At 47.1% G+C, this 27,105-nt stretch overlaps 1 protein-coding gene across 1 annotated transcript in view; it reads left to right on the top strand.

The window, feature by feature from the left end:
* The first annotated feature begins 11,580 nt into the window (after positions 1-11,580).
* Positions 11,581-27,105, top strand: part of LOC142576545 (monocarboxylate transporter 13-like) — a 103,309-nt gene continuing 87,784 nt past the window's right edge. The window contains exon 1 of the mRNA XM_075686711.1: positions 11,581-11,939. The gene's annotated coding sequence lies outside the window, so the exon portion shown is untranslated. The remainder of the gene's footprint in view (positions 11,940-27,105) is intronic.

Raw genomic sequence — 27,105 nt, 5'->3', positions numbered from 1 at the left:
GATGGTGAGTCACATAGCGGTGAAAGGGCCACTTGAGCGCGAGAACAATCGATGATGGCACTATGACGCAACAGCAAGTCCCACCCGAGGATGAGATCATGAGAACAGGAGGGCAACACAAAAAACTTGATGATCTACAAAACCTCTTGGATGACTACGCGGGCTGTGCATACAGCTGTAGGATGAATGCGTTGTGCGCTAGCAGTACAGAGTGCCATGCCAGATGGAGAGGTCGTGACTTATTCAGTTTGAGACAAAGATTCTTATGGATGACGGAAACGGCGGCCCCGGTATCGGTAAGCGCTTGGGCTGATGTTCCCTCGACATAGACGTCAATGACATTCTGCTCTGAAAATTGAAGCCTTAGAAAGTTCGATGAGCTTGCAGTTATTGCCTCCGGAACTGCGCTAGCCAGTTTCTCTCGGCAGTAGGTGGCCGACGAGGCATAGGTGACAGCGACCGTCGACATGGAGAAGGAGAACGGCGACTCTCTGAACGTCGATCTCGATCGAAGGGTCTCAGCTGTGAGTCAGCGGCGTCTTGGCAGCGTATCTCGGCGGCAGGTTGTGGCGTGTAAGGAAAATTGTCTCAGGCGTCACGGTGCGAGGATATGTTACGACGACAAAAGCGCGCAGCCTGACCAACAATGCCACAGGCGAAGCAAATAGACCGGTTGTCTAGCGTGCGCCATGTGTCGGCTCGACGAAGAAGCTGGGGTGACTGCCGTGGAACGGGAGCAGGGAGAACCCGGTGCCATGGTAGTGGGACGGAATATGACGATGGGGGTAGCCGTGCGACAGCGGCAACATAGTTGAGCGGCGGAGGTGTGACCTGCGACGGGTAGTCGGCATAAGAGAGCGGGGCCGTCAGAGATGCGAATAGCGGCGGGTAGTCACAGGAGCTGGCGGGCGAGCGGGGCCACGTGCGTCAGATATTTGGGCACGCATGGCTTGTTGCACGGCCGGAGGCAGGGTTGGGGAAGGCTCCTGGGTGGCAGGGGCAGCGACAGCTGGCGGGCCACTTCCTCGCGAATGAACTCCTTGAGCTGAAGCACGAGAGCAGAAGGATCGGTATGGCCAGCGGCAAGTGCAATGGCCGAGACCAAGTCAGGCTGTGGGACGTTTTGGCGGGCGATGTTACGTTGGCGGCGCAATTCGTCGAAACTCTGACACAGGTTGAAGAGTACGTTGATGCTGGTTGGACTCTTGGCCAGCAGCATTTGAAACGCGTCGTTCTCAATACCCTTCAGAATATGGTTGATCTTCTCCTCCTCCGCCATCGTTGGATTAGCACGGTTGCGAAGATCCAATACATCCTCAATATAGCTGGGGAAAATCTCGCCCGGTTGCTGTGCTTGCGGCGTAGACGCTGTTCGGGGCGTAGCTTGCGGACAACAGGGCGGCCAAATACTTCGGTGAAATGTGTCTGGAATGCGGACCAACTCGAAATGTCAGATTCGTGATTCTTAAACCACAGATTTGCGACGTCAGCAAGGTAAACTATGACGTTATGCAGTTTAGACTGGTCGTCCCACTTATTGTGAGCTCTTGCCCGTTCATAGAAGGACAGCCAATCTTCGTCATCATGTTCTTTGGTCCCGCAATAGTTGGCCGGTTCGCGCTGACGGAGAATGCCGGCGCAAGTGACGGGAAGTCATATGTACAGTTGGTGCGGAGGTCGCATCAGTCATGGTGGCGGTGGGCAACGTATGATTGCGGATCTCCAGGGTGACTCGAGGGATTCCAGCAATCTCCACCAAATGTAATGATGTTTAATTGAACCTGAGAAGCACCAGATCAACAGCAGCCCAACAGCAGCGAACAGCCCGAGCTCTCTTGCAAATCCCAGCACGGGTCGTCGTCGTTGTTCCCAAGCTGCTATCGGAAACACGAGGCGCGTCTGCTTCATTACAGTAGCAGTAAATTTTCTGAGTCCCGCCGCAGCCATGAAAGCTGACGAAGGTAAAATGGGGGTTATAGGACCATCGTGGGATGCTACTGCGAGTGTATCTGCATATTCGTTTAAGGTTAGACCTTTGTGACCTGGCACCGACACTAAATGAATGAGACGTAAGTATCTTGGAAGCAGGGAATAAAAAGTTTTTAATGAATCTGTCAATTTAGGTGTGGTTAGTGAAGAACAGACCAGACAAAAATGCAACCAGTTAAGATTAGGGCTGATGACAGAGATGGTGGTAGTTTGCGTAAAACTAAGAAAATTGCCAATGATTCAGCCTGAAGTGTGGGCATGAAGTCAGGTAGCTGAATCGGAAAAGATCAATTGAGATGTAGTGACACAACGCCCACACCGGCCTTTTCTTGAGAGACGGAAGCATCAGTTTCTATAACGTTCTTTATATCAAGGTGTGCAAGGCGGTCTTCCAGAACACTATTCAGATATTGATAGAGAAGATGTTTAGCATTATTTGAAAAGATATCAAGTTCAATTTTAGCGTCTGCAACCGAGGAATTTACTAAGACCACCTTGCATAGGTGAATGTTTAAGGGTTCCAATCGCTTGGTTCCAATCGCTTTTGAGCGAAAAAATCTTCAGGGCAACGTGAACAATACCACTGACAGTTAAAAAATGATGCCAGTTCATTAACAAAAACATATTGTGATCTCCTTTGTGGTGATGCATATATCTTTCGAAAAGTTTGTACTGTTAGGATATGAAGTCGAGTGAGAAGAGAAGGCAGGCGTGCTTCTTGATATAAGTTATCGTTAGGGACAAATTTAGGAAGCCCAATACAAAAAACGTAACGCCTCCCGTTCAAATATAGTCAGAGGACGAATGTTCATGCAGGTCCGCCAGAAAACAATACACAGCCAAACACCATTATCGGACGAACATACATGCAATAGATCATAATGAGAACATGCCAACGCAATCCTGATCGATTGCTGCTGAGTTTACGCAGCATTCCTGCTGAGCGTGCTCCCTTTGAGGTAATAAGCTCTATAGGTGGATTCCAACTAAGGCTTTCGGTATACATCACTACCAGATATTTAAGTGAATTCTCCTGTTGGATGCTGCCTTCTCGATAAAGAATCGAAATTTGCACAAGAATGCTTTGAGGGAAAACTAGGACGGCTTTGTTTCTAATATTAAGAGGGAGTTTAATTCTATCAAGCCACATTACTAGGTGGTTCATACAAAACATTCATTTCTACCGATGCAGCAAGAAACGCAATGTCGCCGGCGTATAAGTAAACATGCACATCCTGTTGCGAAGCTACAGTACTCAGTAAAACATTAAACAGCAATGGAGACAGGACTGATCCCTGTGGTAGACATCTTGGCTGTTGATGAAGTTGATGAAGACAATCCGCTTAGAGGGTAGTAAAATTTCCTGCCGTTTAAAAATGAATAAACCCGTGCGACAAAATATTTTGACACACCAGCATTCTTAAGCGCGTTTATTAGGTGCACATATTCTACGCTGTCATACGCCTTAGTGATATCCAAAGTGACTAAGGCTGCATATTTTTTTCTGAGATCGAGCTATGAGAATACGACTTTCTAGGTTGACATGGGCACACCAAATCGAGCACCCACATCTGAAGTCAATTTGGCATGGACTCAAAATCATATTCTCTACCAGCCAATTATCTCTGCGGTCTTGTAAGATTCTTTCGACGAGTTTTACTACATTAGATGTAAGTGATATTGGATAATGTTATGTAATTCGTGACCGGCACTTTGCTTTTTTAATAATGGAATATTTTCACAAAATGTGCTTCGCATTGAGCACTTCATCTTATATGAGGCAGCGCATCCGTGACCCTGTTGCGGCTTCTAACTGTGACATTATGCACTCAAGCGTGAGTAGCTTCCTGAATGCGAAGTGCAATGCCATGCAAAATGATCCTAGCCGGCAGCCGCGGCGCCGAAACAGACACAGGCGGCAACATCTTCGTGCAGGTGATCACCGGATGGGCAGCCATTTTGGCCGTGTGGTCGCGCCCACTATAGTCGCTGAAAGTTGCGAAAACAAAAAGAATCATGTTTGTTCGGCATATTAGTGCATGCTTGACGCGTACACGTCACTGTGGCGCAAAGATTTTTCGCGGTTTTGTAACGTTCGCGACAGACAGGTGAAATGGACGCAGCCCGAAACGTTTTACCCATAGCAGAGGCTTACGGCGAAAGGGGTCAAATCAGAAATAATATATTTTTTCGTTATAATCACGCATAATCAGTGTGTACACGTCATATCAGATTGGCAGCTATCGCGGTTTTCGTGACGGCGCGTGACAGTCAGGTGAAGTGGGGGCTGTCCAAAAAGTTTCTGACCACTCGCGTAGGGCTGGTTGCAGAATTGGAATAAAAAAGTTTGGAATAGTTTTACGTTATAGCGCCCTTTGTTTCGTCCGAAAAGTGCGCCATCGAGACTACACTGCTTTTCAGTAGTTTCTCGCAGCAAGGACAAGGCTACGAGAGTGCGAGCGCCGATCCTTGCGCAACGAAATGTAGTGCAATATTTCGAAAACGCTTGCTCAGTTTAATGGACGTGACAGGTGGGCTTGTCGGCAGGTGTTTATTTGGAAGCTACTCTACAGGTCACAGCGGCGGTTTATTGCGCCACTTTGATGATTGTGTATAAAATATTCATTTTAGCTCTTTGATAATGAAAACAAAGTTCTCCACTTGTTCGAATCAATGCGCGTGAAGAAACAAAATTATTGCAAGCTGCCATGCAGACACTAATCGCACTCGAAAAGTACAAATAATTATTGCATTGGCAGTGGATCAATTCATACGTGTGGTCAGGTCAGCCGCGAAACCATGGAGGGCTCGCTCTTGGGCAGTGCTTCATCATTGCAAAGATGTCCGCAGGCTCGTTTCTGTGGTATCGTTGCAAGCTGCTGGTTTTACGTCAAAGGAACAAATTTGTGGGCGTGGGAGACGTTTGAAGCAGTGAGGAAGGTGCGCAGTAAAGGTGCACTAACTTTAATTGAGGATGCGGCTTCACTTACGAAAGTCAACACCGTGTAAATCTGGATGCTGCAGTACGGATCAAAAGGAGGGCGTCAGCATCCCGCGCCCATAAGGTCCTACCATAAGGTCCTACCAACAGTAGCATCGGTAGCACATACTGAAACTCTGCTGCGACACGCTGGCCGGAGTGCTCCTTCCAAATCCAACCCTCTTTCTGCTATGTATATCGAAATATTTTGAATATGCACACCTTTTTGGTTTCAGAATACGGGGCGAATTTTCTACCTCTCGTATCACACCAGCTTGATCTCGCGGCGCTCTTGCAGAGTATTCGTAGATGCTGCTACCGCCTACCTTGCAGCGCTTGCCGCTACAAAACTACAGCACGAGGAAGGACACTTTTAAGATGTGTTTGCCCTCATCATTGGTCGAAGAAGCCCGTAGCTTCCACATTGATGTAAGTAACTACTCAAACAGAGTACAGGCGTCCGCCTTCCTCGGAGGAGCATTTTTTGCAGTCACTTTCGCCAAGAACGCATTGCAGACGGCTAACGAAGAAGGGTTACTAAGTGATTGTGGAGCTTTCCACATGAACTCTTGTCATCCAGCGCTCTTTCCGAGGGTAGTTCATCGAGGTAGAATGATAGTTACCAAAAATGCGGAGTGCATCGACACTGTTATACTCCGTTTATTATGCAGAAGGCAACGCTTTCGAAGCTGCGCAATTACCGTATCTATGCTAACATAAGTCAACCTCTTTTTTCCAAAAATTTTACCGAAAAGGATCTGTCCACCTGTATTGTGACCAACACATTTGGACCTGTATTCATGGACGAAATACTATATATACATATATATATATATATATATATGTTGTTGAAGAAACGTAGGAGCACACTTACGAAAATTGCATTCTAGTGGTGTAACGTTCCGGCCGTGGCACGGCCTTCGTCAGAACCCATTCCGTCCGGCAGCCATTCTGACGAAGACCGTGCCACGGCCGAAACGTTAAATCATTAAAAATGCAATTTTCGTAAGTGTGCTCCTTCGTTTCTTCAACTACCTATGCACCCGACCTACAGAACTTTTCCATATGCATAACCTTTAATAAAGATTGCGCTTGAAGAAGCCGTGTGACCTCGAAGCATTGTTCAGTACGAGTTTGGGGGCGAGCTCCACCACTGGAAAACCTGGAGCCACCATCTGCGTGACGTGGAATGAGGGATCACGTGGACACAGCGGCCGCGTCGGCTGCTTCGGAAGCGCCGAAGCGTGCTAAAGACACAAGTTTAAAGTCCCACCTGTGCTGCGGTTCTGAATAGGTGGTGAGGCGTTACCGCCTTAGGTGTCTGGTTGACAACATTTGAGAGTACTATAATAGGTATAATAGGTATAATAGCTCACGGCACGGTGCAAAAACGCGCTCACAACGAAAGCAATATATTGTGCACGGACATGCATGCAGACGCGCAGTCTGTCGCTGCAAACCCGTCCGATCGCTGCATTTAGGCTACATTCTGTGATGCCCCATTTGGTTATCGGCAGGTTGCGAACGTAGTTCCCGCGCCTACTAGGGCGCCCCTCGCGGCGGCGAGCGCGCACCCGGTGGGATACGACCGGCCCGCTTGCGTTCGGAAAGCCTGTCTGTGCACTGCTTCGCGCGTAGCTGCTGCCCTTTCTGAGCAACGCCGAAGTGCAACACGAATTGCTGCCTATTGGGCTGCAACAGCACGTACAGCAACTCACCAGGAACGAAGTTTTACAGGTTTCCGAGCCGACCGTATGAAGAAGAACGGCGTCAACACTGGATCGCGCTTGTCCGACGGCAGAAGCAAGCTGTTTTATGTTCCGGCGTTATGCCAAGTGCGTTAACGCTGAAGTCGTTGCTTTTACAGCAGTGATGGCAGCAACTTGACACCTGCACTGCGTACCAGGATATGTCGCAAACAAAGTAGTTTGTTTCCACAGTGTACCGCAGCAAAGCTGTGGAACTCTTTCCCAATCCTCTTCCATTCAAACAACGTCAGGGCTTGCTGAGAGCTACGAGGAGGGGTTGCAGCTGGCTCAGCTGGCATGCACCCTTCTGCACGCAGCATATCAACTAAGGGGCAGTTGAGATCGCCAAAATATTTGACGACATGGTTTATTGGAACCTCCTTCGCACGCACTGAAATATCGCAACATAAGAAGTCTGGAACTATTAATAACTTGGGCGAAAATATTTTCCCAGCGTAGTCTAACGCAACTGGTAAGCTCCTCACATTTTTTTGTGTTTTGGGGAATGCAACGTTACCATACGTCGGGTAGGTCTTACGAGGCGTTCGTACGCCCCACGTTCTTAGACGAGATGTCTTCGATTCGCCTTTGCCGTCCTGTATGTGCAAGGCAACTATCGCGGCGTGCTTGCACTTTTCTGCGATGCCAGCACGGCAATCGCAGCTCCCCGCCAGTATTTATCTGCTGTCGCCGATCTGCAAGAATCAATGTCACCTATAATTTCATGCGCCCACACCGTAGATAACGAAGTTTTAGTTTGCGGAATACACCTAGCAGTCACTTCCGATCAGTGCGAGTTCAGCAGTTCCCTCATGTCCCGCCCCGCTTCAAATAGACAATTTCCTTTCTTTAAATTCTTTCAACGCAAAAAGCTGTCAAGGTCTTGTAATTCCCAAAACCTGGCTAAAATTAATATCGGCACTCTGTTTAGCGCCATCACTACCGTTTCACAGGGCGCCGAACACATAGCGCGAGCTGCTCACGCCGTGAGTAATCCTACCGTCTCCGAGCAACTATTCGTCAGATGGCGCTAGGGGACGGAAAGACAGGGTGCCGCCTAGGACTTGCAACGTGTCCATACAAACAGCCCACTATAAGAAGATATTTCATATCGACTTACAGCGTTTGCCTACTGTTCACGCAAGAAGCCGGTTCGGGAGACACCAACTCGGCTACTGCGCGAAGTGGCGTTCACTGTACGTATTCGGTAAAGAGATAGCGTCTGTAAACGATTCTGTGCTTCCAGTTTGCCCGAGATTGTTATATCGCCAGTCAAAAACTTCCCCCGTTGACATAGTACCTACTTAAATGTCCAGGAGGGCAGCCGCGTGGTCTTTTTATGGAGCGCCGTAAGCGAAACCTATGAGGAGCGCGCCGCGTGATCCCTCATACTACGCAAGGGAGGCGCTTCCGACAGATGGCGACTCCGTAACTCCTCGCCCCCAATATAAAAGACATCATACTAGGAGACAGTTCGATTATATCGACGCTCCAGGCAACTTTTCGCTGTCGTCGCCACCGTGATGTTCATTCTGAAGCCCAAGAGCCATATGAATTAGCGGCCCACACACTGTCCATGGATGCGAGGAAAAGCACGCAATAGTAAGCCGAAAAGGATGGCGGCTTGATTGGAACTATCTTCTTACGCGCTCAATATACGGCTTAGCTGGTGCTCACGTGATCAAAGCCACGTTTGGAAGGAGCGCGCGCGTCTTCTAGCCCTGCGGTAGCTGCGAATGCGTGCGCTGCTGACGCTTCCGCTGGCCGCGTGCTTTGTCTAATTGTTCGTAATCATTGGGGGGGTACAATTATAAAGGGCTAGCAGGGATGGTTCCCAACTTCATGCGCGCTGTCTTCCTTCCCGGCTTGTCTTTCCGCACTCCTAAGTTGCAGATTTCGTAGTCCAACCTGAGAGACAAGGGCTAATTGCAGATCGCTGACAGAGGCCATCCTACGGTAGACACAAAAATAGGCAGATGATGATGATGAATATAGTTTCCGAAGTCGCGGTGAATCGCGCGATTACACGAACCGCTCGCCCTCGCTGCCGGCGTTCTTCGCAATGACAGCGTATTGACAGCGAATGCTCGTGGTTATGCAGGGAGACATTTACACATTTACATGGTCTTTTCATTGTACTATCCTTGTTATTTTACTTAGCAGGTAAATGTTTAATACAATATATATATATATATATATATATATATATATATATATATATATATATATATATATATATATATATTTGGCAGATATAACTAACGTATACACTCGTGTAAGGGCTGCACTTTGTTGTCGCAATTTTGACGAGGCTTACATGGGACCGGGTCATTTGATCTAATTTTTGCGGCTAAGAGTATGAAATCCGCCGTAAGCCTCCGCGATCGCCTCCTCTCGGCCTCTAGTAGCGAAGCATGAAAATTCGCTGTTGAGCGCGATCTGAATAATCGCACTGAATGGAATTGCTTCTCGGTCGCATTTAAAAAAAAAATATTATTTCTTAAGTGCGGGGTGAGGCCCGTACACAGGGACGGCCCTTACACGGATGCATACGGAACGAATCTTCCTTCGTGTAATTGTCTTCTAATTCCATATCACTAATACTGTTTCGATTTACCGGCGAATCTGCAGCCTTTTTTTTTACTGTGAGTCTGAGTATAAGCACTGCTGCGAATCGTTGCTATTTATTCTGATCTTGACTGAATCCGGCTAGACCACCTTTCAGTTATTGGGTGAATTATATATATTTATGACTTCTGCATGCAAGTGGCGATTTTGACATATCTAATAAATGTTGTAATGTATTAGAACAGCCTTTTTCCGTGAGTCGTTAGTATTGCCTACTCGAAAGAGAACCGATACTGAGACACATATCACTCACGTGCATTTTTCAACCTGTTGAGAAAATACTCTGCCGAAGGAGTCACTGAAGTCTGCAGCTTTCTCCAAGGCCCAAAGAAAGCACGCAAGACCATTTCAAGCGAGTTGAATATACATCCACATATTTATACTCTAGACATAAGCTATCCATTCCGTTAAAAATAATTGTTAGTTAGCTACCCCCTTCTCTTTTAAAAATATAAAAAAGTTCGCGCTGCGTATATATTTAAATATATTTTGTATGTGCATGTTGTTCCCAGCGGAGATTCTGAAAAAAATTTTGAAGTAAAAGAATGCTGATAAGGCAGCCGGCGCTGGTGCTTCTAATGCGCTTGTGCTTCTACTTTGAGAATTGGCAGAAATAAAGTGAAAATACGCATTAAAAGTGGTCCACGTCTGGGCCAACAATGATGCAATAAGATTTTTTGTAACAATAAAATTTTTAGTGAGAGGGTAAAGACAACTCAAAAGACACCTCAAATGATGTCGATAACAGAACTCTAGTAACGATACTTTCAGGGGGGAAGGGGACGGCGTAGGCTTTGGCATAGCCGGGGGCAAAGCTGTGCCCCCCTCCCGCCCTTTGCCGCGCAAAAGTTCAGAGCGGGCTCGGGCCCCGGAGTCTCTCAGCACTCGGCGCCTATGATGGCGGCCATACAACTCACAGTGCGCGCGTTTCGCGGCGCAGTTTTTCTTGATGTGCTATGCTTTCGGCAGAATAAGTGCTTCGCGTATTACAAATACAACGTGCGGACGTAATGAAACGTCAAGTCGCTCATTATCTGTGCATCTTAGTCCTTTGCGTATGGGACGTGGCATGCTTTGGTTGCGAGCGCAAGCAATGCAAAGTGGCCGCTGGCGGGTCAAGCTTGCCGCTCTGCACGTTCGGCGGGTATGGTCTCGCTTTGAGTTCCTGAAAAAAAAGAGTGTTCTACGTACTGCGTTTTAATTGTGACATTTTTATGTGCACATCAAATTCTAATAGACGAAATATATGTTGAGTGAGCAGTGGCACTCAAATAAGCAAATTATACTGAGGCTATATAGAACTAAAAACAAAACAGGAACACACTCGCAAGCAACCGAGAGAATGGAGCGCAGAAATGTAAGCACTTAAATAAATACATAAATCAAAAGAAAAGAAACACTCAGAAAGCGCTTGTTACATGTTTGCGTCGTTACTTGGGAGGAAGTAAGATCAATGCGGTTCATACATCAACTGACCCTTCGCTAATTTCTCCTCTTCACCTCCGCCTCGTGGCTTAAGAGCGTTATTCTCGCCATTTTCCCTCGGCATTGCAGCGCGGCTCACGTGGTTGGCACTCTCGTAGACGTCTTCTTTCGGCATGTGGAAAGTTTCTCCCTTAACAGTGTTCTTTGAGCGCCGGAATAGCGGCAAAGGCCTCGTTGGCGTCGCTGAGCAAAATGTCTCCCTTTTACGCGTTACCTGGCTTCACACACCATCTTCCTTGTGGCGTAAGTATCTCCTATCTCCCAGTGATTTTGCAACGTATTTTTTAAATTCTTTTCAATTTTCTTATGGCTCTGGTATAAACACGGTACCCGTACATACGCTTGTCCTGTCCCCCTAGTTTTATTTCTTCATAAGCCCGCTTACTCTCCTTCCCGTCCACTCCTCCCTCTCAGAAGGGCATTTAGGCTGTTATACGCAGCCCACCTCAGTGAATTGACTCTCCCCTATTTACCCGTCCTCAGCCCCCCCCCCCCCCTCGCCCCCTCCGCACCCAAATTGCGTCCTCGACCGGACCGGCTGACCTTGACGGAGGACTGCGCATGGCCTGGCGTCGCTTGCAAGGCGCTCCAGGGCATCCCTCACCACGGCGACGTGGAAAAGGGCCTCGGCGGAGGCTGAGGAGAACGCTATTTCGGCCGGAGGGTCGCCCGAGTCGTGAAATAAAAGTGAACGCTCCCCCGCAGCAAAAGCTGCGGGAGTGTTGGGGTTGCGTGCCGTGATCTGAGAGCAGGCCAACGAAGATGCAGGTTGACGGGTTGCGCTCGTGATGTTCAGCGGCGAAGAATGGAGGGAGAGGGGGACATGGCGGACACCCGCTGCCTCTCTCTTTCTGTCACTCGCTGGCGTTATCATTTCTTTTCTCGTCTCCGCCCGCGCGAAATCGGGCAGCCGCCTCACTCCTAGGATTCACCACCAGCTCGCGAGGCCAGCTCTGACACCCAGCGTCCTTTGTCTGCTGCTTGTGCTCCATGGAAAGCTCTTTGCTTAGCGTGTGGCCCGTCTTGCTTCCCGGATACGTACCGCACAGACCATTCGCATCCGAAACAGGAGCGCTTTAAGCAAGGAACATCGTGACCGCAAATCGAAGGTTTGTTTTCGAAACATCCTGTTGCTTTGTTGCCATTGCTAATGTCAAAGAGTACGACGGCTAACCGCCCCGGCGGCGTCATAATTTTGGTTTTGCGCTGGTAGATCCGACGCTGTTGGATGAAATCTCAGCCGCGGCGGCCACTTTTCCGTGAGAGCGAAATGCGAAAGCGCACGTGCGTTGGGTACACGTTAAGTAACCTCAGCTGGTCGAAATGAATCAAGATCGTCCACTATGGCGTGTGTCGTAATCTTATCTTGATGTTGGCACATTAGCCACCCGAATAATTTTTTTAACGAGTGGGAGTCATTATGTCAGCGATGCGTCTATTATGCAAGGTAATAAATGAGAAAATAGTGTATGCGATACATTAACGTAAGCGATGCGCTCGTATTATACACAACGTGTTATACAGCCTTGTTCTGCTCGCACTAATGCATGTGTTTAGCATCTTTCTTCTGCGGCCGTCATTGAATTGTGGAATACGTTGCCAAGCGTGGGCGAATATTCCAAACTTCCGAATATATACGCATGGAATATTCTCTTTATTTTATTTGGTTCTCCAATCGAATTACCGCAATTCGAAAACCCCATTATTTTTCAAATATTTTTCGAATATTTCACGTCTTCGGCTGCACACGATCAAACTTGACATTGAAGGAAAAATGTGATACCCTCTATTCCTTGGACAGCGCGTACAACACACCAGAGCACGCTGGCGCTCAGGGAGCCGGGCTTTTCCGGGGAAAACCATGATCAAGTCCAATAAAATTTTGTCTACACATGACATTCGACAGTGGGCATTGTTTAGATGCTATATATAGATGCATAACTTGTCTCCTCTAGTCGCATTAAATATGAATACTTCTTATTGCAACATGCTTGATACAATAGTGACACCATCTGCGGTGACCATTCGAAAAATAGATTTAGTTTTTCTTTTCGCTCGCTCTGCTGTTGCGGCAGATAAACCACATTTATGGTTCGGACGCCAAAATACACACAAGTGTTATTTGTGTGTTCTGAAATTAACTTCATAATGCATGATGGCGTATGATGTGAAGAGCTCTCATTTTGCGAAGAAACTAGCCATTCTTTAGGCTCCCTTTGCGCTTTTAATGTAGAGCATGCCATTAAACGTGCTGTGTAATGACGCAAGCTTTCTAATATCAAGAATATAATGACGAGAAAATTGTTAGGTATTGCTGGTAAGAAGCCTGTACATAATTCGAAAACTATTAGCAAATATTCGATACTTGATTGGATTGACTTGTGGCACTGTTTGGTCAGTATTCGATTTGGTTCCAAAAACTACTATTCGCACACTCTACGGAGCTTCGTAGCGAATTCAAGCGATATTCCTCCATTTCAACACTGCTTAGATGTGGATTTCAAAGATTATGCGGCATCTTGGTGTCTCTGTAAGCCTGGGAGGCAGGTTCCTTTTCCATTGTTGTTCCTTCCTGTAAGAAGCCTCACGAGAGGCTTGTCAGTATATTCAATGATCAAATACACCGAATGCGGAAAGAGAGGGATAGAAAGCTTTTCTTGATGCTCACGTGTAGACACCTTTGCTGTGATGGCCTTGTTTCGTGTATATGCTCTTTGTTTGGTGTACATTTATATTTACTTAGCGACCCATGTCGTTGAATAGACACAACGTTTAGCACTTCACCTTCGTACCCTTAAATGTGATTGTGTTCATTTGGGCGGCGCTGTGTTACAAGCGTGACTCGTAGCCTCAGCGTCTTCCTTCGGTTCATACACAGAGCTCTGCTCGCGCACATTAGTTTCTACCTGGGTATTTACTGTTGACACGCTGCCCTGTTCTGGTTTCGCTACGATGTTTCGATAGAGAGTAAATGTGCAGCAGAGTGTGCGCGTGCGTGCGTGTGGAAAATAAAGGTGCTGCTCAGAAACTATAGTTTTGAAGCAGAAAACAGCGATGCACGCAAGAAACAACATGTCTAATAAGAGCTGCGGAAATATCAACGCGAAAAATAACACCACAGAAATAGCAAGCAGAACTGCAAAATGGTAAGCGCTCTGTTGCATAACGGCTTACAACTTTTGAGGAATTTCTGCTTGAAGACTTATTTTCGAACACCTACAAAATGGTCTTAGGTTGATAAACTTTCAAAATCAACTGCCTGTGCACTACAAGCCAGAGAGGACTGACGCAGCTTGAGAAAGAACACCTGTAACAACTCTAACAAGGACTATAGGCGTCTTCATTTCTTTCTTAGTCATTGCAAAAAAAAAAACAGAAAAGAGAGAAGTGTAATGCTGTTTACTCAGCTGCTGGCCAAGACAGCGGAAAAAAATGTGAAAAATAGGTGGACAGGTATGCCAAGTATGTTTGGCACACGGTTTCTTGTTTTATACGTCGTCGCTGGCACACGTCGAGTGGTGCTGCTTCGTTGGCAAATTCGCTCAATAGGCGCATTTCTAATGAGAGATAAAATCTGAAAAGAAATATATACATGGTGTCGAACCCAATTTGAGCCAAACAATAAAAATATCCAAATGCCACGTAGCTGGACAGAACCAAAGTAATGTGGTTTGCCATCGCTTGGAGATACTCTGATTTTTGTCATTCGGCGTAATTACATAATTAGCGTTAATAAATTATTCAACCAATTTCTCAAATGGTTTATTTACGTGAAAACTGTCAATGAGAAAATAGTCGAGGAACGAAAAACCCCCGATACAGCTTTCTGTTGCTCAGTGTGTACTACATAAACGTGTTTCTCCGAGTGTGAAATAATAAATATACGCAAAATTGCCGGGCGACTGGCCAATCGACGGAAATTGCGCGTATTCGCGGGCTTATTCACCCTCGGAAAAACACTTTTATGTAGTACGTATTGGACATCAAAAGGCTGTATTGAGATTTTCCATGTTGCTCTACAATTTTCTCATTGTCACTTCTTTACATCGAATTATAATATTTGAGAAATTGAGTGAATAATGAATTCGCACTAACTATGTAATTAGGTCGAATGCGAAAAGTCTTAGTATCTCCAAGCGGTGGCAAAGAACATTACCTTGGTTCTCTGCAGCCACGTGGCATTTGAATATACTTAATGTTTGGCTCAGGCTACGTTGGACACCAAGTACAGTACGTGGATGTTGTGAAGAAGAGCTTAGAGAGGGTCATAACGGGGACGACGAAGTTAGAGTGGGTTCGGAATAAAGGAGATGGCTGACATCATAGCCTAGCCGCATACTCTCTGTGTGGACATTGACGTCGAGATGTGGGTGAGCTTAATCTTCGGAGCAATCAATACTGTGGCATCCGAATCTTGACTGAAACCTTGGAGCAAGGAGTCCATCATACGCTCAAAGGTGGCAGGGGCGTTGCATAATCCAGACGGCATTACTTTAAATTGGTATAGGCCACCAGGTGCGACGAACGCCGTTTTTTCTCTGTCCACATCGTCAACGGCAATCTGCCAGTATCCAGAACGAAGATCAATAGAAGAGAAATAGCTGGAACCGTGGAGGCACTCAAAGGCAAAGTCTATACGTGGGAACGGGTAGACATCCTTCTTAGTAACGTTGTTCAGATGACGGTAGTCTACACAGAAGCGCCATGTGCCGTCCTTCTTCTTAACCAGTCCCACAAGTGACGCCGAGGGACTCGAAGAAGGCTCAATGATGTTTTTATCTAGCATTTTGTTCACTTCACTTTGAATTACTCGGCGTTTCGACGCAGAAACTCGATATGGTCGTCGGTGAATAGGCGCAGCTTCGCCAATAAGAATGCGACGCTTGACCGCGAGCGTCCGGCCTAAAGGGCGATCGTCGAAGTCGAAAATATCTCTGTAGGACGATAACGCTTGGTAAAGGTTTTCAGCCTGCGCAGAGGACAGGTCCGTCGCAACCATTTTCTTTATGTTGGGGTCGACGCCCGAGGCTGGCGCGAGGGGCCTGTTAAGCTCGCAAGATCCATCGGTTGATAACGCTGCCACATGATGGCCGCCGAGACAATCAACGTTGGCCAGGCAAATACCTTGCGGTAGAATTTGCTTTGCCAATCCAAAGTTAAAGATAGGTATGCGAGTGCGGTTCGCAGTAATAGTAATTATAGTGTGAGGCACGGTAACGTCACAATGTAGTGGAATGTCGGGCAGAGTAGTGACGAGGTACTCGCCATCAGCAACTGGTGGGGAAGACAACAGTTCAATAAAGGCTATGACTTTGGCGGCAGGCGAAGGAAGTCGGTGGGGCGTAAGCGGTGCTGATGGCGTCGAGGTGAGGGTGAGCGGCTGTAGCGAAGGTTCGGAGCAGGGGCATCAGCGGCAGCGGATTCATGGCGGGTGGCATAGGAAACAGAAGGTCCAAAGGTGCGGGAGTAAGTGGCGGCATATGTCCGAGGAGGTGGTGGCCATCGGTTGCGGCAGTGACGAGCGACGTGGCCGATGCGACAGCAGTGGAAGCAGATCCGCCTGTCATCAGTGGTACGCCACTCGAATGGGTTGCGGCGGGATATGGCAGGAGGGCCGGCAGAGAACTGGGGAACGCTGGGTTGAGATGTTGAACACACGGAGTGCAGACCCATGTTCTCAAATTCCTGTCTGACTACGGCCTGAATCATCGCAATCGTGGTTGCTGGCGCTTCGGGAGGCGTCGCGCAGAAAGCTGGTGAACAGGTCGCCTCGAGCTCGCGGCGAAGAATACGGGTGACGTCGTCACAGGTGTTGGCCTGACGCGGTCGGCCCTCACATGTCGACGTAGCAGCAGTAATGGATAGGCGCGTGATCTGGTGTGTGATACGGCGGCTCTTAGCTTGTTCAAGGCGACGGCATTCTTTAATGATGGCCTCGATTGTCGAGACGTTGCCGAAAACAAGCAAATTGAAAGCGTCGTCGGCGATGCCTTTTAGAACATGTGACACTTTCTCAGCTTCAGACATAGCATCGTCAGCTTTGCGGCATAGAGCCAAGACGTCGAGAATGTAGGAAACGTACGGCTCTGTAGATGTCTGAACACGAGACGCACGAGCCTTTATCGCGGCAACCTTGCGGCCAATAGGGTCGCCGAACAGTTCCCGTAGCTTTTCTCTGAAACGGTCCCAGCTTGTTAATTCGTCATCATGCGTTTGGTGCCACACGCGTGGGGTGCCGCCGAGATAAAAGATGACATTGGCGAGCATAATCGTTGGGTCCTACCTGTTATTAGCCCTGGCGTGTTCATAGAGCTTGATCCAGTCGTCGACATCCTGTCGCTCCAGGCCAGAGAACACACCTGGGTCACGATGTGGGGCAACTGTGACGATTGGAGCAGTCGGACAAGCCGAAGCCGTTGCAGAGGCGGGCTCGTCGCCGGGAGGCATGGTGACAAGCTCGGTGTGCCGACCACTTCGGAGTTTTGTGGTGAGAACGGGGATCACTGACCTCCACCAGAATGTTACGTGTACAGAGACACAGATGGAAGAGGCTATTTACAGGCTATTTACGCTAATTTACACTGGACTGCAGCCAGAGCGACACGCCGACATTCGCTCGCGCCAAGGGCACAGACCCACTTCGTCGTCGTTCTCGCGGCGGCTTGTCTCTCGAGTATCGTAATATCGTAATAATTTTATGAAGAGACCAAGCCAACACGCTCAAGTACAGATCTGGATTTGAACTCAGCTACTTTTATGAGAAAAACCAGGTTACACCGGCTGGCTGACTCAGCCTTGCCTGAGACATCCATGGTTCCGCTTATCATTCATGGTTTGAGTCAGGACCTTCACAAGCAACTACAAGTGAAAGGGGCCAAAACGTTTGAAGGACGTCTGCATGGAATGCGAAACCTACAAGACTCAAGACCCCAACAAGCAACGCTTGATATCTGGCGCAAGGTGTCCAGCTCCTACACAAACTGAAGAAACGCGCCCCCTTGCAAAGTGGAAGTCCACCGCTACTACTGTGTCCTTTCTGACTGAGCAGTGAGGCCCAAGCCAACATGAAGAGTCAGATGATGTGATAACTTTAGAAAAAGGGCCTCGGCGTCCACCTGACGACACCAAGAGAAGCTGTTTATTTTCGCACGCAAGCTTCTTGTACATATGTGTTTTTGTGATTGGAAAGGAAACAAGCGCGTTAGTTGACAGTGGTATCAGAACAATAAATGCCAGTATTTTTCAGAGTCAGAATGTACAACAGGAACAGCCTGTAGATGCACAGGGATACGACGGAAGGCGAGATGTTCATGATAAAAAACATGTGTAACCATACCACGTCTCGGCGACAGCGTTGCTGCGCAGGCGCTAGTACCCGAATGAGTACCATATCAATTATTCCTTTCACGTCCGGCCGTCAATGCACTTCGCCTTAACATCTACTGGACTGCAGAAGTAATCACACACGAAAATTTTCACAGTCTCGGTGTTTCTTTAGCTTTGTCTTCGAGGAGCATACGTAAGCCGTCGTCAGGTGAAGATATTTTGACGATTTACTCTTAATTGCTATGCTCGTAGGGATATTTATTTAAACATACTGCAGGCCTTTTAGGGTCCATGCAGGAGTGTTTACAATGATTATTGTGTTCAAAACAGAAAATACAGAAAATAAGGTCGATGTTCTCACATCTAAAGACAAAAAGAACCAGAGGACAAACCAAAAAGTCCATTTTCTGAATGAAATTAACAAATGAATCTACGGAAATACATGCTACCGCATCTTCTGGCAATTTACTCCACAACGAAATGGCAATTGGTAACAGGGAGTACTCGTGGATATGTACACGGCTGATTGGTTGACAAAATATTTTTTCTGGTTTGTTCTTGATGAATGTTTGAAGGGAGGATGTAAGTATCGTGAATTTCTGTTTTGAAAATGACCGTGAAACTGCACGAACAAAAACTTTAACCTTGACATGATTCGGCGCTGTGACAGCGTAAATGATCTCGGTTGATCAGATTAGTAGCACAGTTTGCTGTGAATCATCCGAGTAAACAAACCTTACTGGTAATTTCTGGAGGCGCTCTAATTTGTTGATTAAGATTTTTTGATGGGGCCTCCAGATCCGCATATTCCAATGTAGTTCTAACGAGAGTTGTATAAGCAGTAAGTTTAATATGGATAGGTGCCGTACGCAGTTTTCTCCTTACATAATTTAATTTACCTTCAGCTTTAGAACAAATGGATTTCATGTAGGGTCCCCAATGAAGGTTAGATGCTAGGGTGAGCCCCAAGTACTTAACTTGATCACATTTTAACAAGTGTGTCGGCAATCATGTACGTAAAATTTAGATGATGCTTTTTATTCGTCAACGTGATGCTTTGCGTCTTGCTCATAGTTAACTGCATTCCCCAAGTTTTACACCAAGCATAGATTGAATCTAGGGAGTGAATGAGAATTTGGTCTTCAAGCTTTTTCACGGTTTTGTAAGTTATACAGTCGTCTGCAAAGAGACGAATTTCGATAGATGAAGGGACACAGGAAAGAACATCTTGTATGTAAACGAGAAACAAAACCGGCACAAGAACTGAATCCTGAGTTACACCTGAATACACATCCAGATTCTTTGAAACGATGTCACTTATTTTAACACATTGTTTCCTCTCCTTTACATTGCAGGAAATCCATGACACTATGTTAGAATCAACACCGAAAGCTAATAATTTTGTTATCAGGTCGTCATGAGGAACAAGATCAAACGCGTTAAAAAAGTCTAAAAATATTGCATCTATCTGATTGCCCTCAGAAATTGTGTTAGCGATGTCATGAGTAATTTCGGCTAGCTGCGTCGCAGTCTAAGGTCCTGTTCTGAAGTGGCGTTGTTTTTCATAAATGGTGGTCATTTTATTTTTAAGTGTCAGATGATGGCTTTAGAAATAATAAGTTCCATCGCTTCGCAGCTGGTGCAAGTTAACGATATTGGTCGATAGTTATTTAGTTCAGTTTTAGAGACACATTTGTGTATTGGAATTATTTTCGCACCGCTATTACTACTCGGTATTTCTAATGCGGTATTACTAGTGTTAGTAAGGACCTTGTGTAGAGTATATGTAGGTATCTATACACCCAGGTAACACATCGGGTTGAAAATGTGTTTGGGATGGAATCTGGACCACGTGTTTTTTTGGTGTCAAGATTATGTAAAAGAGAGTGGATCCCAGATTCACTGATAGTCAGTTTCATCATGGGCAGTTCGATTGCGCGTGTGCGTAGCGAAGCGTGGCAGGCTGCTCTAGGGAAGACGGACAGAAAAAAACTTGAATTCGCTTGCATTGTCATGTTCACTGATACTTCCATCAGAATTTGCAATGATAGTACCAGTTGATTGGTTTTCTAATAAGCAGCGCCAGAACTTATGAGGGTTGTTGGCCATAAAGGAAGGCAATGTCACATCAAAGAAACTAGATTTTGTTTCTTGGACGTTACTCTGCAAACTGTTGACGAGACTTCAAATGTCGTTCTTGTCTAGTTTTTTTTCACCGCCGTTTTATTTTCCTGTTAAGTTGAATTATCTCAGCGTTATCCACAGGTACCCCTGTTTATGCGTTTTCTTGGGAAGCGGAGCGAACCTCTTTTTGCAAGAATCCACGATGTTTCTAAAATAAGACCACAGTTCGCTCACATTCTTCAATGCATTGAATTCAGCAAAGCTGTGCGCAAGAGCATTTGAAATTGCGAGGTGATCACCACGCCCATAGTCCCTGACAAGGATCGGCGGTGGTTTCTTTCTTTTACATGTGAGTGATATGGGGCATACTAATAGCAATAATCTGTGGTCAGATATGCCGTGGTCGATGCGCACTGAGCATCCCGGAAGTGTGTGACTGACGAAGATCAAATCAAGGAGCGAGGAGGATTAAGAAATAACTCGGGTGTTATCGGCAACCAGATGATCTAGGCAAAAATTAAATGCTGTTAATGCGTCATGTGGAAGGTCCGCCGAATTTATTCCTGGTGGATTAAGGTCGCCCGACACCATCAACCTGGACCTTGACGTAATGTTCTTCAACAGATAATTGAGCATTTTTAAAGATAATCTGGAGGAACCTTTGGAGGCCGATGCACGCCTCGTCGCACTATTAGTAACCTCAATAGGTTACTTTGCACCACACATTTTCGTGGTCATCAATGCCCATCAAGGCTGAATATTTTATGTTGTTTTTGTAAGCGATATAGCTATAGCTACGCCACCTGCTCGCGATCCTATACCTTTACGTAGCAGTTTATATGATGAGGGCACAACTTCAATGTCAAGTAGCCCATCATGCAACCATATTTCTGTTATAAACACAATGTGAGGATGGTGCGCCGAAAATGGCTGCTCCAGGAGACCTAATATATATACTGCACTTCTTGCTTTAAACGACAGAATTCTTAGCATTTTGGTTCTCGCTTGTCAGTTAGATTTGCTGTTCGAGCTTGCCACTGGAGTTGGCTGAGTGTGCCTCGTATTTTCGGCCTTTATTGTTATTGCAATCGTGCTTGGTTGTGTTTCATCCCAAATGTAAATCTTGCCATTGATATTTACCTTTTCAAAAAGCAAGCGACACCTTTGCCCCATTTGCCCTATCGCAGTCTGTTGAATGCCATTGCTTGGTGCGCAAGTCTCGTATACCCTTTTCGAAAAATCTTCAGATATGGGAATATTAAAGCCTTTCTGTTTGTAACAACGTGATAAAATACCTGTTTTCTCGGCGGAATTGAAGCGCGAAACTATGACAGGACGTGCTGTTTGACTGTTACGATTACCGAACCTGTGAATTCGTTCCACTGATTTCACTTCCATGCCCAACTTCGCTCTAAAGATGTTTTGCTTAACATATCCCTCAAGTGATTAAGCATCGTCCTCTGGTCTCTAGGTCACACAGTAAATCACTAAATTGTTGCGCTAAGTTAAGTTTTCTAAATAATCTATTTTCGCTGTGAGACCCTCAAGGTGTCCATTCGCGCTTTGCTCACTTAATCCCTCACTTTCATATATTCTTTCTTCGCATTTGTCAGTCGACCCAATCCATTTTTGATTGTTTCTATTCTCAAATTCGTACTCTCAACCGATTTTTCAACGTACTTTAGGTTTGTGACAAGTTATTTCAATGTTTTGTTGGTTTTTGCATATTCTTTTACCATTTTCTATATTTCAATGCTAGGAGTGCTGTCAGAACGCGAGTCTGAGCTAGGGCTGGATTGAGTTTGATGTCACCGGACGTCAGCAGTAAACGTGTAATGACACTATAGCAATCACGAAGCATGCCTAGGAGAAATTGTGCACTTGGTAGCACCATGGAGAGTCACATCATGGTCTCCAACTGAGTACTCTGAGTATTTGCCACCAACCTGTACGACAAAAACGACGAAATTGAACGCCTGTCTCTAGTCAGTGCCACAAAGTGCAATGAAGTATGAGGCTTGCCGGTTGTTGGTTACATCCCTGCGTAGGCATGGTTCCGCCGACGTCACGGCGGCATCTCAGTAATAGCGGTTCGCCAGGCTTGCTTCGATGCGGCGCAGATTACAGGCATTACAGGCATTTACAATGCCGATGAACTGCCTTCCAACGGAACATATGCGTCCGGGCTAGTGGTGAGGCCAGTCGGCCACAGAGCAACCTGTATGACAAAAACGTCGAAATTGAACATGTGTCTGTGGTCGGTGGCACCAAGTCCACTATCCCAAGGCTACTACAATGTTTGAGGTACCATTTGAGTTAACCGATACTACAGCGGTAACAAAAAAAGCCCTGTATCACAAGACAAGATAATGTAACTGAAGAACGAGTTTCAAAAGAAGTTGGATGCACAGGTCATTTGTCCACCCAAGTCTACCTTCACGTCGTCTATCATATTGCACCAAAGGAACATGGTAGCCCCCGACTGTGCACACACTGCAGGCAAATAAATGAGCCGACAAAGCTTTTCTTTTTCTTATGCCACGAATAGCCTGTAATACAGACAAGGCGGATGGCTGCAGAATGTTTTTGTGTATTTATTTATTTGACCGGCTTTGGCTAGCTCCATTTTCTGAAGAATAGAAGAAATACTCTGGCTTCACCAAGTCCTTCGTCATCTACTAATATAATCGACTACCGTTCGGATGGAAGAACTCACCCTCGCGTGCCCAGAAGATGATGAACGATCTCTTGCGACCATTTCTTCGGCACTTTGCAGCGTGTACATCGACGATATAATAACTTACTCTCGGAATGAGAAGGAGCACTCGCAGAATCTTGCTCGTGTACTTCAAGCACGGAGTGATGCTGAGCTCATCGTTAATGAGAAGATAAATTATCTTTTGCCTTGAAAAGTTGTGTTACCACGCTGAATGTATCATGGCTAATCCAAGACACCGAAGCCCGAATCAGTCGAACAAATCTCAACAGGCTTTGTGAGGCATTTCAGGTCAGTCATTTCTGATTAGGCGACGAAGGCAAAATGCCTGACAGAAATGATCAAGAAGGGTGTGCCATTTCGGTGTCAAGCGCAGTATTATTGCCTTAAACAAAGCCTTGTGGGCATCATTTCGTCTGATCTGATTCTGATGCTTCCAGGCTTCATGTTGCCGTTCGAGCTGAATATGAACGCCTATTATTACTGCAAGGGTGCAGTGCTTTATCACCGGGATACAGAAGTTCCACGGAGCCAGCAACGAAAGGTCGTGGGGTATCTTTAATATACATTTTCGAAAGGGCAAGCCTATTACACGACTACGCAGACAGAAGCTTTGGTAGTCCTATTGGCCATACGCTATTTTAAACCTTATCTGGACAGCAGCAGCTTCACGCTGTTTAACAATCACCAAGCCTTAACGTATATCCTTAACCTCACAAAGCCTCGCAAAAATTGGGAGGTGGCTGACTGAACTACAGCCCTGTATGTTCGTGGTCCATCACTGACCTGGGAAAACCTTAAGGATACAGGCGCACTTTCGTGACTTGCGGTAATCCCAGATCAGGAAAATATGAGCGTAACTCTGCTGTAGGAAGAAACTGAAGAACTGGAGTTCTGTGATGTAAAGTTCGTAGTTCCTTAAACAATGGTGTCTCAAATATTTGAAATTTATCATGACTCTCCGGACTATGGCGGGCACGACGGGTTCTGGCGAGCTTATCACAACATTCTCCAGCGTTTCCAGTGGAAACACGTGAAGTATTACTTTCAGTGATGTGTCCAGTCTTGCCATCAATGACAAGCCCACAAAGCCAATTACCTTGAGAGAATAGACCAGATGGTCCTACCTCAACATTCTGACAAACAGCTCGAAGTCGTCTAGATGGATTTTGTAGAACGCAAGAAAAAAGGCTGCAGGAGTAAGAAAAACACTGTCTTTCCTAGTGACAATAGATCTGTGTGCAGTAGACTAGTACCTGCGCGACTGGGAAGAGAATTCGTAAATAGTGTGATTGTCCTCTTCACCAGAGAGGTGCTTACGAATACTAATGTTGTAATGTCAGATCATTGACTTGCATTTGTAAGCCAGCTTCTGCAAAAAGTGGGCGCAGATGAGGCCCTGTAATTTAAATCGGTCACCCAAGCACAGCGAAACGACTAATCTTGTCACACGGGGTCCACCCTTTGCAGCTCGTCCGTGCTAACTCTTCGGTGAGCGTCTGGCCATTGCAAAAGGGGAATTCTAGCGCACGCTGCAGCTAGGAATTATACGCCCTTCGTCCAGCAGTTGCGTTTCCCCCACTTCATCTGGTACCCAAGAACCAACCTGATGACTGGCGTCCGTGCGGCGACTACCGGGTGCTCAACGCTCACACAGTAAACAATAGCTATCCCCGTCCACACATTCAAGATTTTAGAGGCCACTTGGAAGGATGCAATATCTTTAATAAAGTGGACCTTGTCGAGGCCTATCACCAAAGCTCCACTGAGCCTGCCGATATCCTGAAGACGCCAATTACTACACCCTACGGCCTGTTTAAGTATGTACACATGCACTTTGGGCTACACAACGCAACTCGAAGGTTCCAAAGATTCATTGCCGAGGTAATGCGCGGATTCTCGGCTTTACTTGCCTACATCCACGACATCCTTTGCTCGAGTTGCTATCTACCAGGTCATGAGCGTCATGTCCGGGAACTCTATCAACGCCTTCAACAGTTTGGCCTAGATATCAACCCGCAGACGTCTCTGCATCTTCTGAGCTTGGTCCTGGGTCTCCGCATATCGGCGCTGAAAATTCATCTATTGCACTACCACGTCCAGGGCTTGCAAAGCTTCCCACCACCCAATATCCTATTCCAGGTTGGTGAGTTCGTGGGCCTAGTGAATTTCTCCGCACGCTTTATTCCACACTGTGCTCAGCTTCTGTACCCATTGAGTGACTTTCGCACGACCATGGGCTCCTCATTCGCGATTTCCTGGTCTCCCGAAGCTCAAGCTGCTTTCAGAGCTGCTAAAAAAGCCGTCTCCGATTCAGTGCTTCTCATCCACCCGAGAACTAAGGTGCCTACTTGCATCATGGTGGATGCTTCCAGCGTAACCATTGGCTTTGTTCTCCAGCGGCGTGTGGACTCCTACTGGCGTTCATTGGGCTTCTCTCGGAAGTTCCAACCTGCCGAGACTCGCTACAACGTCTTCAGCCGCGAGCTGCTCGCTATCTACTCCGCCATCCTGCACTTCTTGGAGGGCCAGCCATTTTGTATTCTAGTGGATCCTAAGCGACTGGTGAATGTCTTCAGTACTAACTCTTCCGAGTATGTCGCACGCGAACTTCACCAACTGGTCTGTTTATTGGAGTTCACTGCGGATATCCGGCGCATCAAAAGCACTGAAGCGATGCAGCTGATTCACTCTCCTGCATAATCTCCCTCGGCACTGTTATTTCAACTGTGAACTGGCAACTTCTAGCTCAGGCGCCGATGGAAGACCCTGAGCTCCAAGCACTGCGTGAACATCCCCGTTTGCTCTGTCTACAAGTCGTTCCTCACCCGTTTGTGCCTGGTTCACTCGGGTGTCACATGTCAGCGGCTGCGCCTCGTCCCATCATTCCAGCTGCCCTCCATCGTCCGCTTTTCGTATCCCTTCACGGCATCTGCCACCCCAGCATCCAAGCTATGCAGCGTCTCGTTACACAGCGCTAAGTCTGGCCAAGGATTAACACCGATTTCCGCCAGTCCTCACGTTCGTGCGTCGCGCGCCAGAACGCCAAGGTGACCCGCCACGCGAAGACTCCCACGCAGCCTTTCTTGCCAGCTGACTTCCGCTTTTATCACGTCCATCTTGATTTCGTTGCACCACTTCCTCCCTCTCACGACTAACAATGATTGACTGCTTCAGCCGTTGGCCCGAAACGGTGCCCATTCCGAACATCACTGAGGAAGCGGTTGCCAAATCTTTCATATCAGCTTGGGCTTCCCGCGTTGGCTGCTGCCGAATCGTAACCACTGATCGCGGCCGGCAATTCGACTGTACTCTCCTCACTTCCCTCAACCACCTGCTTGGCACCGAACACTGCCGTACCACTGCATATCATCCGTGTGCCAACGGCATGCTTGAGCGGCTCCACCGCTAGCTCAATGCTGCCATTACTGCTGACCTAGATCTTGAGCAATGGGTCGACAACCTTCCTAGTATGTTTCGTGGCCTACGCGCTGTCCTTCGTCGCAACCTTGGTTATTCTCCGGCGAAACTCGTTTATGCTGCATCCATGCCGATTTCGAGACACTTCTTCGTTCCTTCGGAACCAACGCCTCCGCCGCTGCAGTACCTTGAATGTATTAAGCAACTGCGCCCCGTCCCGCCTCGATCTTCCGACCACAGCATCTTTGTGCATCAGGACCTTGCGTGTTCGACCCGCGTTCTTCTCAGACGAGACGCTATAAAGGCAAGTGTTACTCCTTCCTACAATATGCCGTACCATATCCAGCACAGGACGCTAAAATCTGCCACCGTCCTAGTGTATGGTCGCGAAAACAGTCTCATTAGACCGCCTCAAACCGACATCCCTCGAGACGCCTCCCATGAAGCTTCCCGTGGACGTGCATGCAACCAAGTCAGCGCCGTCACTTCCTCGACGACTGCATTTCCCCGCTCCATCTGGGCGCGGTGTCCTGTAGCGCCCACCAACGCTAAAGGTCGGCGCTCTCGGTCGGCACTGCAAAAGATGTGGAAAATAAAGCCGGGCGGAACGTGCTCGCGGCCCTAGCACGACATGCACTAGTCCGTTCTGAGAGCCTGCTACACTAGTCCTCTTGTTCTGGTGCTCCACT

The sequence above is a fragment of the Dermacentor variabilis genome, chromosome 3, assembly GCF_050947875.1.
Source record: "Dermacentor variabilis isolate Ectoservices chromosome 3, ASM5094787v1, whole genome shotgun sequence".
NCBI lineage: Eukaryota > Metazoa > Arthropoda > Arachnida > Ixodida > Ixodidae > Dermacentor > Dermacentor variabilis.
This window is presented reverse-complemented; position numbering and strand designations above follow the sequence as displayed.